The 15,926-nt window shown below is 39.8% G+C and overlaps 1 pseudogene; it reads right to left on the minus strand.

The window, feature by feature from the left end:
* Positions 1–202: 202 nt before the first annotated feature.
* LOC143679930 (thioredoxin-like protein 1 pseudogene) lies at positions 203–3,145 on the minus strand (annotated as a pseudogene).
* Between the last annotated feature and the right edge of the window lie 12,781 nt (positions 3,146–15,926).

Consider the following 15,926-nt stretch of genomic DNA (forward strand, 5'->3'; position numbering starts at 1 on the left):
TCAGTTGCGTGAGACACCTTTATAAATCTCATATTTACGGTTCTCTCCTGTTGACTCTGTTTCTCTAGAGAACCCTAACACAGCTAAGTAGTGACCTTTATTTACAATTGCATGTATCAAGATTAAGTAGAAACACTAGTGAAAGCATCTGAACAAAAGAAACGATTTATAAGTAATGACAATAAATGAAATATTGACAGTCTTTTGCAAGAATTAAGCAATTATCCAGGAGCTGTAGATCTGATTGCAGTATGGCCTTCTAGTGTCTTGTACCTTAGTGATTTTCTCCTTTTTTGCCAACTACTTGTTCGAAGTCATTCGTATTTGTTGCCTGAACTGAAGTCCCAAAAGTAAAATATAAAATTTTTGTTTCTTCTTCACCTTGATTGGACTGAACAAATACAGTTACACCGTTAGTTTCTGAAATTTAATATAAGGAAGTGGGACAATGCCACCTTCTTTAATATCATCCTCTGTTAGTTTTAGAACTTGGTTGGTTCACTTCTTTTGGCATCTTCAAAATCCATAGATTGAAGTAGGTTGATAAATATTTTATTTTTAGTTGATAAATATTTTTACATATTTAGAACCTAACCATTACATGGCCCACGAAATTTCATGGAATAAAGCTTAACAGGTTGACTGACTGCCACGGTAACAAGCAGCTTTTCATTACAGACAGATTCCAAGAAGGTCTTGTCTTTTGTGAACAGTTGTCAAATCCCTCTTCATTGCTCCTTAAGACATTCTCAAACAGCTTTGTTAATAAAAAGCATTAAGTCCATAGAGCCTTTTGGAATATCAGTGCCCTCATTGCTTCCAAGGTCATTTTCTAGGTGCTCTTTATTTTTCCTTCGAATCCCACAGCATGTGGTCCTTGATACTGATCAAGTCTCACCTTGTTTCAACAGAACAGAAATGGAGGTGTTGCTGGTGTATTATCGGTGGCAGCTGTTCCCTGTCGCTGATGCACAGCCATCTCCAGGAAAACTGCCTGTGGATGCTCATTCCTTGCAGACCTGAATGCTAGGGCAGTCCTTGCACACGGTTTGCAGCCTCCCCTGGTAACCGTGGCCACGGTGAGTCTGCAGCCCGCTGCTCAGCTCCGGCTGGAAATCCGGGTTGCCCCCGACAGAGAAAGGGCCAGGACTCTGCGACACCACCGGCTTCGGAATGAAAGGAGGGGACCCAGGAAGGCTGAAGGCTGGAGAGAGCAGGTGGCCACCGCGACGCCCTCTCCCGGGCCGAGCAGCCGGGACCCGGAGCCTCCAAATCGTTTTCTGTCTGTCCACATCAAACACCGGTGAGAATATGGACAAACGGAACGTTCACACGTTCCTAATGAGAATGTAAAGTGATGGAATCTATTGGAGATCAATTTGGCATTATCTAGTAAAAATGAAAATACACATATCCAATAATGAAGGAATTTCCTTTTCTATTATATATTTAAGAAAATTTTCACCCATCCATACAAGGACACAGGAATAAAGCTATCCATCACGGAGTGTTTGTACTAGTAAGCAGTTTAGAATAACCTAAATATTTTCAAGAGGAGAATGGGTAAATAATGTCTAACTCTGTCTGGCATCTTCTTTGGTCTTTGGGCTGCCCAGACCTACGCCCTCTGAGGGTTGTTTTGGGACAACTGTAAATTAGCTTATTGCATAAACGTACTGAATAGCTATTAAAATGAAGCTGTATTGGCCTCTAGCTACTCGAATTAAAAATAATGGACTATTTTTCTGAATTGATGCAAATGTTCTGGGAAATGACCATGATGATGAATATGCAACTATGTGATGATATTGTGAGTTGCTGAGTGTATGTGTTGGGAATGTTTGTGTTTCTTTCTTGTAATATTTTTTTAATTAATAAAAAATAAAACAAACAAACAAAAAAATGGACTACACTAGACTATATATCCCAACATGAATGGATCTCAAGAATATAATGTTAAGTGACAAAAAATGAATTTGCTTAATATATGAAACACACAAAACAGAACTATAAATTGTTTATACAGACAATATCTAAATTTATATTTCAGTGTATAGAAAGATAAACATTAATTTCGTGTTAGTAACCACGGTGGGCAGAGGCACAGGTTATGGCAGATGAGATGAAAGGTCTTCATTTTTTAAATTTTTTTATTTTATTTTATTTTTCTTACATGGGCAGGCACCGGGAATTGAACCTGGGTCCTTGGGCATGGCAGGCAAGCACTTTTACCTGCTGAGCCACTGTGGCCCACCCAGTTCTTCATTTTTATCTGAATGGTTCATTTCCCATTAAAAAGAAAGATGAAACCATTTTCAGTTCTAGGTATTAGGCACTGTGTTTGTAATATGAGGTTTTGGACTTTTCCATTTTGAAAAAAATTCTAAAAAATTGAAAAAATGATAAACCAATAAACACAAAAATCAAGCTAAGAGGTAGCAAAGACAGTGTTGAGAGATCATACTCTGCCGGGACATGGGTGTAAGTGTCTTACTCATTTCATCCTTACAATCACCGTATGTGATACCGTATGTGACCCTGTTTCTCTCAGGAGGCAATTGTGAGGTTCCATGACTTGATGAGGGTCCTGGTACCTGGCAGTCAGGACAGGAAGCACCAGGACTCTGTACTGCTAGCCTCCACCCTCACCCATACCCCTGGCCTGAGAGATCCCCCTTCTGCAGCCACAAGGTGTGGGTCAGGCCGGGCTAGGGAGGAATGGGACTCAAGATGTGGGTCTGGGAAAACCGTTGGGCTAAACCACCTGCACGCTCCCGTCCCTGGAATGTGCCCACTCTGGGTTCTTAATGGTGCACTTTCTTTTCTGTCAGTGATCTTTTCTGACTGGGTTGCACTTGCTTATCTCATTCTTGAATTCCTTCTCACCCGAGATGTGGACACTGGAAAGGGACTGTGGTGACAAGGGAAGTCTGGCAGCTTCTGTCTTAACGAGCCAGCCAGGAGCTGCCTCACAGCGTTCGCGACAACTCACCCCCAGCCCTGCCTATCTGACTGGAGCGAGGTGATCATGCAAGCCGGAGCGAAATGCTGCAAGAGCTTCCTGGAACGTTATGCGGAATACTGAAGAAATTGGGGCCGAGACTCCAGAGCTTTAGGAAGCAAGATTTTACTTGTCCATGTTCATGGGGTCCAGCTGAGTCACCTCAAAAGTCTGAGCCCTGGACAAAAGGTTACAAGAGCTTTTAAAGCCAGCCAGCGTCTCCTGGGGAATTCATCAAGAACCTTCATTGGAGTTTCCAGTTTCCAGCCTGCTCTACGGAATTTGGACTCATGCATCCCCACAGTTGTGAAGGCACAGGATGATCTCTGCTGGTCTTCTCTCCAGGCCTCTGAGTGATAACAACTTTCCCCATTGTGATTCCTTTCTGCATCTCCGGGGGCCCGGGCTGAGCTGCGAGTGCTGAGATGAGGTATGCTGAACTGCTCAGGCTGTGCTACATTGACCTCTCTCGTTTAAGTCATTCATTGCAGCAGACATGCCTCCTTGCTGACTGTAGATATAATCATCAACAGATGAGGTTCACATGCCATTGGCTCAGGTTCACAGCAATAGACCTAGGTAACTTCATCTGGCCAAGTTGACACCTGAACCTAACTACCACAGACACTAACTTACATACCGTTTGATTAGCTGTCAGACCTGTGGATGTTCTCAAAATATCAAGTAGAAAGTTCTTACAAATACCTGCATTGCTATGATAATGACCTATGTTGTGAAATATTTTATATGAAGATGCAAGTATTTTTACACTTAACACATGGAACCCTTAACCACCTAAAATGGATATCTTACTTAACTTATCCATAGGCATATTAAAAAAAATCTTTCTTCTTTTTTAATGTAAGCATTTGGAGCTATAACTTTCCCTCTCAGCACTGCCATTGCTGCATCCCATAGGTTTTGGAATGTTGTCTTTTCAACCTCATTTGCCTCAAGATATTTTCTTGTTTTCCTAGGGATTCCTTCTTTGACCCATTAGTTATTTAAGAGTATGTTGTTTAGCTTCTCATCTTTCTTACCTCTGTCTTTGTAAGTGTGCCCATGTGTCCTTTCATATGTTTAATCAATAGATATGATTTTCTGCCTGCTTAAAAAGAAAAAAAAGAGTACATTTTTTAGGTCCCACAGATTTGTGAATTTTCCACTTCTCCCTCTGTTGTCGATTTCTAGCTTCATTCCATTATGGTCAGAGAAGACATATTGCATGATTTCAATGTTTTTGAATTTGTTGAGACTTGTTTTGCGATCTAGTATATGGTCTATCCTGAGGAACGATCCATGTGCACTAGGGAAGAATGTGTATTCTGTTTCTCTTGGATAAAGTGGTCTATTATGTCTGTTAGGTCTAGTTGGTTTAGCATAGCGATCAAGTCCTGTACCTCCCTTACTGCTGCACTGACTAGATGTTCTGTCCATTGTTGAAAGTGGTGTACTGAAGTCTCCTGTCAATGTAGAATCATCTATTTCTCCCTTCAGATCTCTCAGTGTTTTTGTCATATATTTTGGGGCTTTGCTATTAGGTACATGTATATTTCTAACTGCTACACATTCTTGTTGAATTGACTGACCCCTTTGTCAGTATTTAGTGATCTTCTTTAGTCCTCAGAACAATTTTTTGACTTAAATTCTATCTTATCTGATGTTAATATAGCCACCCCAGCTCTCTTTTGGTTATTACTTGTATCGTATATAATTTCCCCCATCCTCTCACTTTCAGCCTACTTATACTTTGGATTTTAGGTGAGTTTCTTACAGACAACATACAGGTGGATCCTCCTTTTATTTTTGTATGCTGTATGGTGGATTCATATTTCATTCTTTTTCCATGTGAATATGCCATTATTGCAGCAACCTTTGTTGAATTTTTATTTGCTTTATTTTTTGTTTGGTTTTGTTTCTTTGTTTGTCTTTTTCGGGAAGTGCATACACTGGGAATTGAACCCAGGTCTCCCACATGGAAGGTAAGAATTGTACCCCTGAACTACCCTTCCGCCCCACCCCCCATGCTTTTGTATCTTCTCTGCCATTCTCTATCTTTTGACTGGATAGCCCAGCCATGTACATTTAAAGTGCGACCGATAATGTAGGACTTTCTCCTGCCATTTTGATATTTGCTCTTTATATGTCTTACATCGTTTAGGCCCCTCAATTCTGCCATTAATACCTACCTTCATATTTATTAGCTTTTCTATTGTACCATTTGGAGTCCCATATCTTTTCTCCCTGAATATATTTTTCAGATATTTTCTTTGTGTTTACCATGCATTAAAACTTAGCATCCTAAATCTATAGCAATCATGTTTGGTTGGATACCAGCTTATCTTCAATAGCATACAATACAGTGTTCCTATACTCTGGTGTCCCCTCACCTTTTTGGCACTTGTTACAAATTATATCTTTGTCCATCCTATGTCAAACACTATAGATTGATCATGATTTTTTATGCATTGCATTTCAGCACCTGTAAGAACTAAGGTGTATGTAATCAAACATATATACTAATTATATAACACCGGCGTTTATAATTACCCATTTGGTTACCTTATTTCTTTATGTCAATTTGAACCACTGTCTAATCTCCTTTCCTTTTAGTCTGGAAAACTCCTTTAGCTTTGCTTTTACGGCAGGTCTGGTAGTAATGAACTCCCTTAGTTTTTGTTTATCTGGGAATATCTTAATCTGTCCCTTGCTTTTAAAAGAAAGACTTGCAGGATATAAAATTTCTGGGTGGCAAGTGATTTCTTTCAGCACTTTAAATAGTTTGTACCCCTGCCTTCTTGCACCCTGGTTTCTGATGAGAAAATGATACTTAATCTTATTGGGACTCCCTTGTATGTAACTCGTTGCTTTTGTCTTGCACTTTCAGAACTCTCTCCTGTCCTTGGCATTAGCATTGGTCAGTATACATACTATGTGTCACATTGGTTCTCTCTGAGTTTATCCTGTTTGGGGCTCAGTGGGGTTCTTGTGTGTGCATATTCATGTTCTGTTGTTAAGTTTGTGAAGTTTTTCAGCCATTTTTCCTTTCAATAGTCCTTTCTCTCGCTTCCTCCTGGGACTTACAGAGTGCATACATTAGTATATTTGGTGCTGTCCCACAGGTCTCTTAGACTCTGTTTGTTCTTTATTATTCTTTTCTTCCTTCCGCCCTTTAGCCTATATCACTTCAGCTGTCTTGTCTTTGAAATAGTGGATTCTCTCTTCTGCCACATCCAATCTGTTGTTGAAGTCATCTAGGAACTTTTTCTTGCTAGTTATTGTGGTCTTCAATTCGAGCATTTGTTTCATTTCTATTAAGAGTCTAAACAGATTTCCATATAGCTGTTTTATTGTTTTCTTCATATCCTTTAGCTCTTTCTCTGTATTTTCCTTTGTCTCTTTAAGCACATCGAAGATCATTTCTAAAAGTCTCTGCCTTGTAAGTTCAAAATCTCGATGGTTTCTGAATGTTTATCTTGTTCATTTGGATGGACCATCATTTCCTGTTTCTTTGCTGGGTAATCTTTTGTTGGCCAGTATACATTTAACATTTTAAAGTGTTAATTTAGGATTTAATCCCTGAGCTCCTTAAGTTATAACTAGCTTATGATGTGACAGAGATTTTCTTGAATGACAAGAGCTAATTCAATCATGCAAACCAAAGTAAGAATCGCCTTTCACAGTTCTTGGAAATTGGCTGTTTTGGCTAGTGGTCTTTTTCAGAGCTCAGGCCTCCCATCATTTGCTGAGACAAAATGCAAAGTGCAAGGTCTCCTCTCTCTTCTCTGAGCCTTCCAGACACCATGAGCTGAGCTTGCTTCTTTTTCTGGACTTGTGGCCTTAGGAATTCCCCCATTTACAGTTTACACTTACAGGAATTCCAGTGAATGCCTCCTCTATTCTCTGTGAACTCGACTTTCACCCCCTACTAGGTGCTCTCTTGCTTGACTTAATGAAGGTAGTCCTTTGCCCCAGGCCGCATTCATCTAATTGTTTCTCACACTGTCCCAGCTATCTACAGACTGCTTCTCTGCCCTCAGTATGAACACAGGGAGGGTAGAGACTAAAACAAATTCCCTGGCTGAGTCCCTGAGATTTCCACCACAATAGATTGGTATTGACATAAATGTACCCCTGTATGTGCACAGAGTCCACTCTGGTCCCTCTGCAACAGGGCGAGGAACCCACAGTGTAGCTCTGTTTGGCTCCATCCAGCCGGGCGGATGATATGGGAGCGGGGACAACAAGAGTACCAGGAGCTTCTTCTAGGTTTTTGAAGATGGGTTTTGTTGATTCAGCACTTGCCCAGTTAATCCAGTCCTGTAATTCATTTCCATAGTTGTGAGCAAAGATACTATCTTTCAGATTCCTTTGCTACATTTTCCCAAGGCCAGTTGGAACAATGGCCACCCTCAGAGCTAGTCCCCAGTGCTCTTAAGTAGCTAATCAAAAGCAGTGATCAGTGATCAAACCTTATGCCCCTGGAGTGTGGAGAACTAGATCTTTGTGTCCCACCTGGCACCCACAAGCTAAGCCAGGAGCTAGAGCTATGTCCTTTTGCTGTCTGCCATAAGGCTGGGGTGTGTGGGCTCACAACTGCTTCAAGACGGGTGAAATTCACAGGGATTTGCCACAAATTACTAACATCTTCTCTATTCTGTTTTGGATGCTCTGCTCTATTCCACTAGACTGCTGAGTTACAAAATAGTTGTTTCAGGGAGTTCCTCTGGAATCCACCATCTTCCCACAATCTTCCCAGGATTTATTTTTACAGTAGCCTTTATATGTCTGCTATAAGGACCCATGGCCCAAAACCCTCCCGCTCCTCTATTTAGAGAGCAAGTCACACAGCCGCCTGCATGACCAGGACAGATGCTAAAGGTCAAAGAATGTAAAACCCCCCAACTCTAATCACTAAAATCTTCTCAGAGTCTGCTGAAACTCGATTATAACCAAATCTCACGAGAGTGTTAAATTCATAAATCTTTTCTTGGACACACCCCTCTCTCTTCTTCTGTTTCTCTCTTGACTTTGGGCAGAGTGCAGACTTCCATCTCCCAACCAGCCGCTACTGGGGAGGAGCCTCCTCTGTCCATAAGTCCCTGATTATTTTTATCTCAAACATTGGCATCCTTTTTATCCATGTCTATAATACTCTCAAGAAGTCTTGCTCACTATCAAAAACATTTCTAATGTGAGAGACATTAAAATTACTTTAAGAATCATATTGTAGCATTTTAAAAGTTTCAAATTGAAGAAAGGAGTTATAATCAGTAAGGAAATGAAACTTCCACAGATATTTCTCCACCTATCATTCCAGTGCTGCCAGGCCTCTCTGTGCCTGGTCTGACTTAGATCCTACCAATCTATATGCAGAAATGCCATCTGCTCTTTGGTGAATTTTATGACACCTCAAACAGTCTCTAGTACTAATTCTTGACGTTCCTCTTCATTTGAAGTTTCTGTGAATGGTCGTCACTCTTAGCAAAATTTCACATGGTAGACCAGGGTTGTGGGGACTGAGATGGAATGAGAAAACAGAAGAGTAAAGTTTCATTAAAAGATTTAAAGAGTTAAATTCTTTTCAGCTGAGGACCCTGTCTGAACATGACTTTTGATTCAGATACCTTCCCCAGTCCCCGTGGTAGGCATGTCATCATGCTGAAAATTGTAGGCCCTTGATGGAAAGCATTGGGGACATTTGGTCAGATCTGAAGGACAACCATCCCCATAAAGGATATATGGATGAATGGAGACAAAATGGCTCAGTGGTAATCCATGAAATGTGAAGGCACTGCCAGTTCTCACTGATTCCCTCTGTTTTAAAATTGGTATAGGAAAGTGAATTTATTTCTTGTTGAGGCTCCTATCTCCTCTGAGTCTATTCATTGATAAAACAAAACATGCAAACATATGAAAACGAATTCAAAGTGCAGCAAAACGAGTGTGACTGTCCGCAGTGTATCCAGATTCTGGCTCCTTTGAAGAAAATCTTAGACTTGGAAGTTACAGGTAAAAATGTTACATCTGCTGAATATAAAGCCTCATCTTGGGGGCAAGTGTGTGTGGCCGCTCCATGGCAGAGGGCCACCTATTATGCCACCACATCACACCCTGAGTGTCATGCATGGGGAATGAGGGTGGCATGGTATTTCAGGGTTCTTCAAGGTTGCATGAGGGGATACATGGGCTTAGAATGATATCAACCAATGGATTTGTCTGCTGTAGTCATGATCAACCTTTTCCATAATGTACATAGGTGACCGCAGTAAAATCAGTGAACACTCATTCATAAAACCTGCCTCCCTCCTAACTGTCACACTGATGGTCTCTCCTTGTTGTCAGGCACTTGTTTTTGTTTGAGATAGAGCACTCTCAGGGTTCCAAGCTGGCAGTTATAGACCAGTAGCTACTGGCCAGAGGCAGATCTGAGGGTACTTTGGGTCCATGAATGTCCTACTTAGTGCCACAACAATGTCTTTTCAGCTATTACTAGTACAACTGTCCAATGTTTTTATGGTTTTACGTGAAATTTTCTTGGAAATTTTAATATGTGCTCCTTTGATTGCTCTCATAATACAAGTCCGTCGATGTGGTTTGAAAGCGAAAGCACTAGCCAAGCAAACTTCATCTCTGTGTGAGAAATACCATGAGTTCATTGAGCAGATAGGAGAGATTACCAAATTGTATGAAGAGCTCAGGTTAACTGCAGTGGAAACCTCTCCTCCAATGTTACAAACCCTGTGTCTTGTAACACTTAACAAGGACACAAACCGGTTCCTCTTGCCAATTGAAGATTTATTAGAAATTCTGGACAAAGAACAGAAATGTGAGTCTCCGAGATTTTCCTTCCAGAGAATGATTCGGGGTCGTTGTCAAGGGCAGAAACAGTCACTCGATGAGACATTCAAATCCCCGCAGTGGAATGAGACTGGGGCCAACGAGATATTAAAGTCATCTCAGCAGGATGGAGAACAATGCCAGGAAGAAATCCTTGAGAATTTGGATGAAAATGCTCATCTTCATGGAACCCTAAACCTGCATGCCTTAGAAGATGCTGTATGGAATGAACGCATTGAGGGAGTAAAGGAACAAATTAATGAAAAACTAACAGTTCATAGTAAACATCTAGAAAATGCACAGGGGGTGCAACAGCAAGATAATGAACAGTTAGGAACTGAGATTGAAAAGCTTCAGCACACACTGCAAGTCCTTCCTGAAGTACATCAGCATCGCCTCCTGCAACTTCACCGGGAATCAGTCCAGCAGGAAAGTGTCCGCTTGGGCATGGAGAACAACCTTACTAAGGTGTATAAAAACATACAAGATCTAGAGCAGCAAGCTGGCACTTATAGAAAGATGGCTGAAGAGCTGGAGAAGGAAATGGAGAGTACAACTTCTTACCATCAGAGATGGATTAGGCACCATGAGAGAAATTCTCAAGAAAATTGCCTGGCAGCTCTGGCTGCAGAAAGAAAGCTCATTGAGCTAAGACAGGAAAATGAGCAGAACTGGCAAAAATTGCGGGAAAGAGAGCATAAAATCCACCTTTTCCCAAGGGGTCCTTTGGTCCCCACTTTTCCACATGCAGCCCAGGGAGGCTGGAGAGGTTCAGGGCAAGCCCTGCATCATCAGGACCCCAGTTGGGGAGGAGGGGACAGCAGCAAGGGCTCAGAAGTCCAAGGTGATGCTCTTGTTTGACTCACCTCTGCATCAGCCAGTCCCTCACGGTTCACAGCACTTGAACTGAGGATGTGTTTTGCACTTTCAAAGAGATTGGGCTTACTAACTTCTTAGTGTATTTGAATTTTTAGTTTGCTTCTGTTAAGTATATTTGAATTTTTAGTTTGTTTTAGTTTGTTTCTGTTAAGTATATTTGAATGTTTAGTTTGTTTTAGTATAGTTAATTAATCTATGCTGTATTTTCTGTTGTTGAAATTTTACAGAATTGTACTACAAAGAAAGATTTTTCCAGAATATATATAATTGTCATAGTATTTTAGGAACATACTACCAGCCTTTTATTGAATCCCATAGTTTTATGTCATAAAGTATACATGTTAAACCTATTAATTGTCCCACCATTACTTTCAGAATTACAGAAATTTGCCATGAATGGGTAAAATATTTGTGTAACATTCACGTTTGTAATTATATATGTGAGATAACATTGAAAAGATGTAAAAGAACTTAGTACTTACAGCATTCAATTCTAATAGTTTTTATAATCTCTAAAGAAATAACACACAGACCATTATTATTCTTATTATTGTGTCTTTCTATTCTCAGTGATTTAGTTTTGGTACTTGACTTTTTGTAACTATTTATTTTGTTTATCGTTTCTCTTTAAAATTACCAAATTGTTCATGTTATTCTTAGCAATTGAAAAATGTATAAGTTTCCTTCAATGAACTAAAATTTCTTCACTATTCAAAAATATAGAAACCAAATGTGGAGTATTTCTTAACTTGTATAACTAATAAACTTATACAGATGCAAATAAAGAAGATTTATTTGTGTTTAAATATATATATATATAAAAAGATGTGGGTCTGGGCTTAAAGCTGACTTTGATGTTGAGTGAAATATTTCCACATGGCTCAGCTCATCTTACTGGAATTTTGTATTGGAGAATAGTCACAAGCCCTCACTAGTAAGAATTTAATTGTGAAAAAGAAAAAATATAACTTAGCTCCCCAAACCTAAGAGAAAATGGACAATGTGGGACATGATTCCCAGGGATGAGCTTGACCCTGGTATTATGGGATCGACAGTGTCTTCCTGACTGAAACGGAGAAAAGAAATGTGACAAATAAGATATCAGTGAGTAAAATGGAATGAACAATTGTTTGATAAAGGCCATGAACTGGTAGTTAAAAGGAGAAATACAGTCAAACTTAAGGAAAGATTCTCTGTTTCACTAATTATCAAACATGTAATTAAAATGAAATGCTAGTTTTAACCTATTAGATTAGAAAGAGTAAAAACATTTATCATATTCTAAGGTTGGAGTGCATGTAAAGAAAAAAGCACTCTCTTACACTAGTGTCAAAGTGGAAGTTTGTGGTAAGACAACTTTAGGAAGATACTTTGGCAGTATGTATTGAAACCTTAAATGCATAGTGTCCCTTTGGCAAATATCCCACTCCAAGGAAGCTGTCCTGGCACTCCTTTAAAAAAAAAAGTGTGCAAAGAAATTCCAGTATTTATCATAGTAAAAACAGCTGCAGGGGCAAAGGTAAGGGAAGTTGATTAGATAAATTATGATGTGCATATACAAGGGAATATTTTTCAACACTGAAAAATACCTTTACATACTGCCATGCATAGAAATTCAAATTATGTTTTTAAAAGCATGTTGCATGGGGTGGTGCAACAATGGCTCAATGGCAGAATTCTCGCCCGCCATGCCAGAGACCCAGCTTCGATTCCTGGTGCCTGCCCATGCAAAAAATAAAAAAGCATGTTGTATAGTGTAGCCACTATGGAAGACAGTTTGGCAATTTCTCAGAAAATATTGAGTTGCCCTGTGACCCGGCAATATCACACTACTCGGTATATACCCAGAACAGCTGAAAACAGTGACACGAATAGACATGTGTCTATGTGCTTAATGACACTTGACATTATTCACAATTGCCAAAATATGGAAACAATCCAAGTACCCATCAACAGATGAGTAGATTAACAAAATGTGGTATATACATATGATGGAGTATTATGCAGCAGTAAGACAAAATGAGGTCCCAAAGCGTGTGACAAAATGGGTGAAAATTGAGGACATATGTTGAGTGAAATAAGTCAGACACAAAAGAATGGATGCTATGATTTTGCTAGTATGGCTCTGGTAAAGGTAATCTCAGAGGTTACATTATAGAATATAGCCGACCTAGAGGTACAAAGAAGCTAGAGATAGGGGAAAGGCTATCTAATGAGGTTTAAGTTAAATGCAAGGGAACAGACTTCCGGAGAAGATGGTGGCTTAGTAAGACGCGCAGGTCTTAGTTCCTCCTCCAGAAAAGCAACTAAAGAAACAGAAACAATACGAAACAGCTCCCGGAGTCACGACAGAGACCAAAAAGACAGCGTACCCCATTCTGGAACGGCTGAATGGGCAGGGAGAATCTGCTGCGGTGAGATATCCGAGGGGCGCGCGTTTTCCTGGCCGGGGCGGCTGGCGACTGGGGTCCCTTCCACGCATGTGGCTCCCTGGTCTGACTGGGAACGTTGGATAGCGGGGCCCTCCCATCACGCTTGGCGTCTCGGGCCAGCTGGGCAATTTGGACCGGCACTCCCCCAAGCTGCGGGCGGCCAGCGACCCCCGCCTCCACGCGCGGTTTTCCGGGCGACTGCCCCGCAGACAGACGAGCGCCACCTACTGGGCAGGAAAAGAAAAACAGCCCAGAGATTTCACAGAAAAACCTTTCAACCAGCTGGGTCCCACACCCAGGGAAATCTGATCAAATGCCCAGACACCAGCAGAAAATAATGGATGACGCTCGGAAAAGTGAAGATATGGCCCAGTCAAAGGAACAAACCAATAGTTCAAATGAGATACAGGAGCTGAGACAACTAATGCTGAATATACGAACAGAAATGGAAAAACTCTTCAAAAACCAAATCAATAAATTGAGGGAGGACATGGAGAAGACATGGGCTGAACAAAAAGAAGAAATAGAAAATCTGAAAAAACAAATCACGGAACTTACGGGAGTGAAGGACAAAGAAGAAAAAATGGAAAAAACAATGGATACCTACAATGGTAGATCTAAAGAGACAGAAGCTACAATTAGTGAAATGGAGGATGGAACATCTGAATTCCAAAAAGAAACAGAAACTATAGGGAAAAGAATGGAAAAACTTGAGCAGGGGATCAGGGAACTGAATGACAATATGAAGCGCACAAATATACGTGTTGTGGGGGTCCCAGAAGGAGAAGATAAGGGAAAAGGAGGACAAAAACTAATGGAAGAAATTATCACTGAAAATTTCCCAACTCTTATGAAAGACCTAAATTTGCAGATCCAAGAAGTGCAGCGCACCCCAAAGAGAATAGACCCAAATAGGCGTTCTCCAAGACATTTACTAGTTAGAATGTCAGAGGTCAAAGAGAAAGAGAGGATCTTGAAAGCAGCAAGAGAAAAACAATCTGTCACATACAAGGGAAACCCAATAAGACTATGTGTAGATTTCTCAGCAGAAACCATGGAAGCTAGAAGACAGTGGGATGATATATTTAAATTACTAAAAGAGAAAAACTGCCAACCAAGACTCCTATATCCAGCAAAATTGTCCTTCAAAAGTGAAGGAGAAATTAAAACATTTATAGACAAAAAGTCACTGAGAGAATTTGTGACCAAGAGACCAGCTCTGCAAGAAATACTAAAGGGAGCACTAGAGTCAGATACGAAAAGACAGAAGAGAGAGGTATGGAGTAAAGTGTAGAAAGAAGGAAAATCAGATATGATATATATAATACAAAAGCCAAAATGGTAGAGGAAAATATTATCCAAACAGTAATAACACTAAAAGTTAATGGGCTGAATTTCCCAATCAACAGACATAGAATGGCAGAATGGATTATGACCCAGCAATACCACTGCTAGGTATCTACTCAAAGGACTTAAGGGCAAAGACACAGATGGACATTTGCACACCAGTGTTTATAGCAGCATTATCTACAATTGCAAAGAGATGGAAACAGCCAAAATGTCCATCAACAGACGAGCGGCTAAACAAACTGTGGCGTATACCTACGATGGAATATTATGCAGCTTTAAGACAGACTAAACTTATGAAGCATGTAATAACATGGATGGACCTAGAGAACATTATGCTGAGTGAGTCTAGCCAAAAACTAAAGGACAAATACTGTAAGGTCCCACTGATGTGAACCGACATTCAAGAATCAGCTTGGAATATATCATTGGTAACAGAGACCAGCAGGAGTTAGAAACAGGGTAAGATAATGGGTAATTGGAGCTGAAGGGATACAGACTGTGCAACAGGACTAGATACAAAAACTCAAAAATGGACAGCACAATAATACCTAAGTGTAATGTAACTAGGTTGGAACACTGAATGAAGCTGCACCTGAAATATGGTTTTTTGTTTGTTTGTTTGTGTGTTTGTATCTTTTGTTTTTGTTTTTTTCTTTTTCCTTTATATATATATATATATATTATTAGTATTATTATTTTAATTCTCTTCTCTATATTAACATTCTATATCTTTTTCTGCTGTTTTGCTAGTTCTTTTCCTAAATTGATGCAAATGTACTAAGAAATGATGATCATACATCTATGTGATGATACTAAGAATTACTGAGTGCATGTGTAGAATGGAATGATTTCTAAATGTTGTGTTAATTTCTTTTCTTTTTTTTGATTAATAAAAAAATTTTTTAAAAATGCAAGGGAACAGAGAAAAGTGATCATAACTAATTAGTGGGGTTATAAGTAACATTGCCATATTGTATATGATTGAAAGGGAATGTATAGTGCCATGCACCCCACTGATTAAATCTAAAATTATAAATATATTCTTGCATGAACTATTACAAAGTTTTGATATTAAGCTAAGTCAATGGTAGAGGGCTATGGGGAGAAACTAAAATTGTATGCTATGGCCAATAGCTGTTGAAGTCATCAACAGTACCACAGCACTACCAGGGGCAATTAATTGGTGGGGAGACAAATGATAAGATTAGTTTTGATTTGATAGTCAGTGATACTGTGTTTGTTGGTTCTTTGTCTCTATGGACCAATGAAAATTGTCTAAAATTGAGAGTGCTGCTGATTGTACAACCAAACGAAATATTATAAAACATGGTTTGTTTATTTTGGATCTTATCCATGATGTCCAGTAGATGGAGGGAGCTGAAGGGTACAATGACTAAGAAGTAGAATGGCAAACTGTGGTAGAT

Source organism: Tamandua tetradactyla, chromosome 1, assembly GCF_023851605.1.
Source record: "Tamandua tetradactyla isolate mTamTet1 chromosome 1, mTamTet1.pri, whole genome shotgun sequence".
Taxonomy (NCBI): Eukaryota; Metazoa; Chordata; class Mammalia; order Pilosa; family Myrmecophagidae; genus Tamandua; species Tamandua tetradactyla.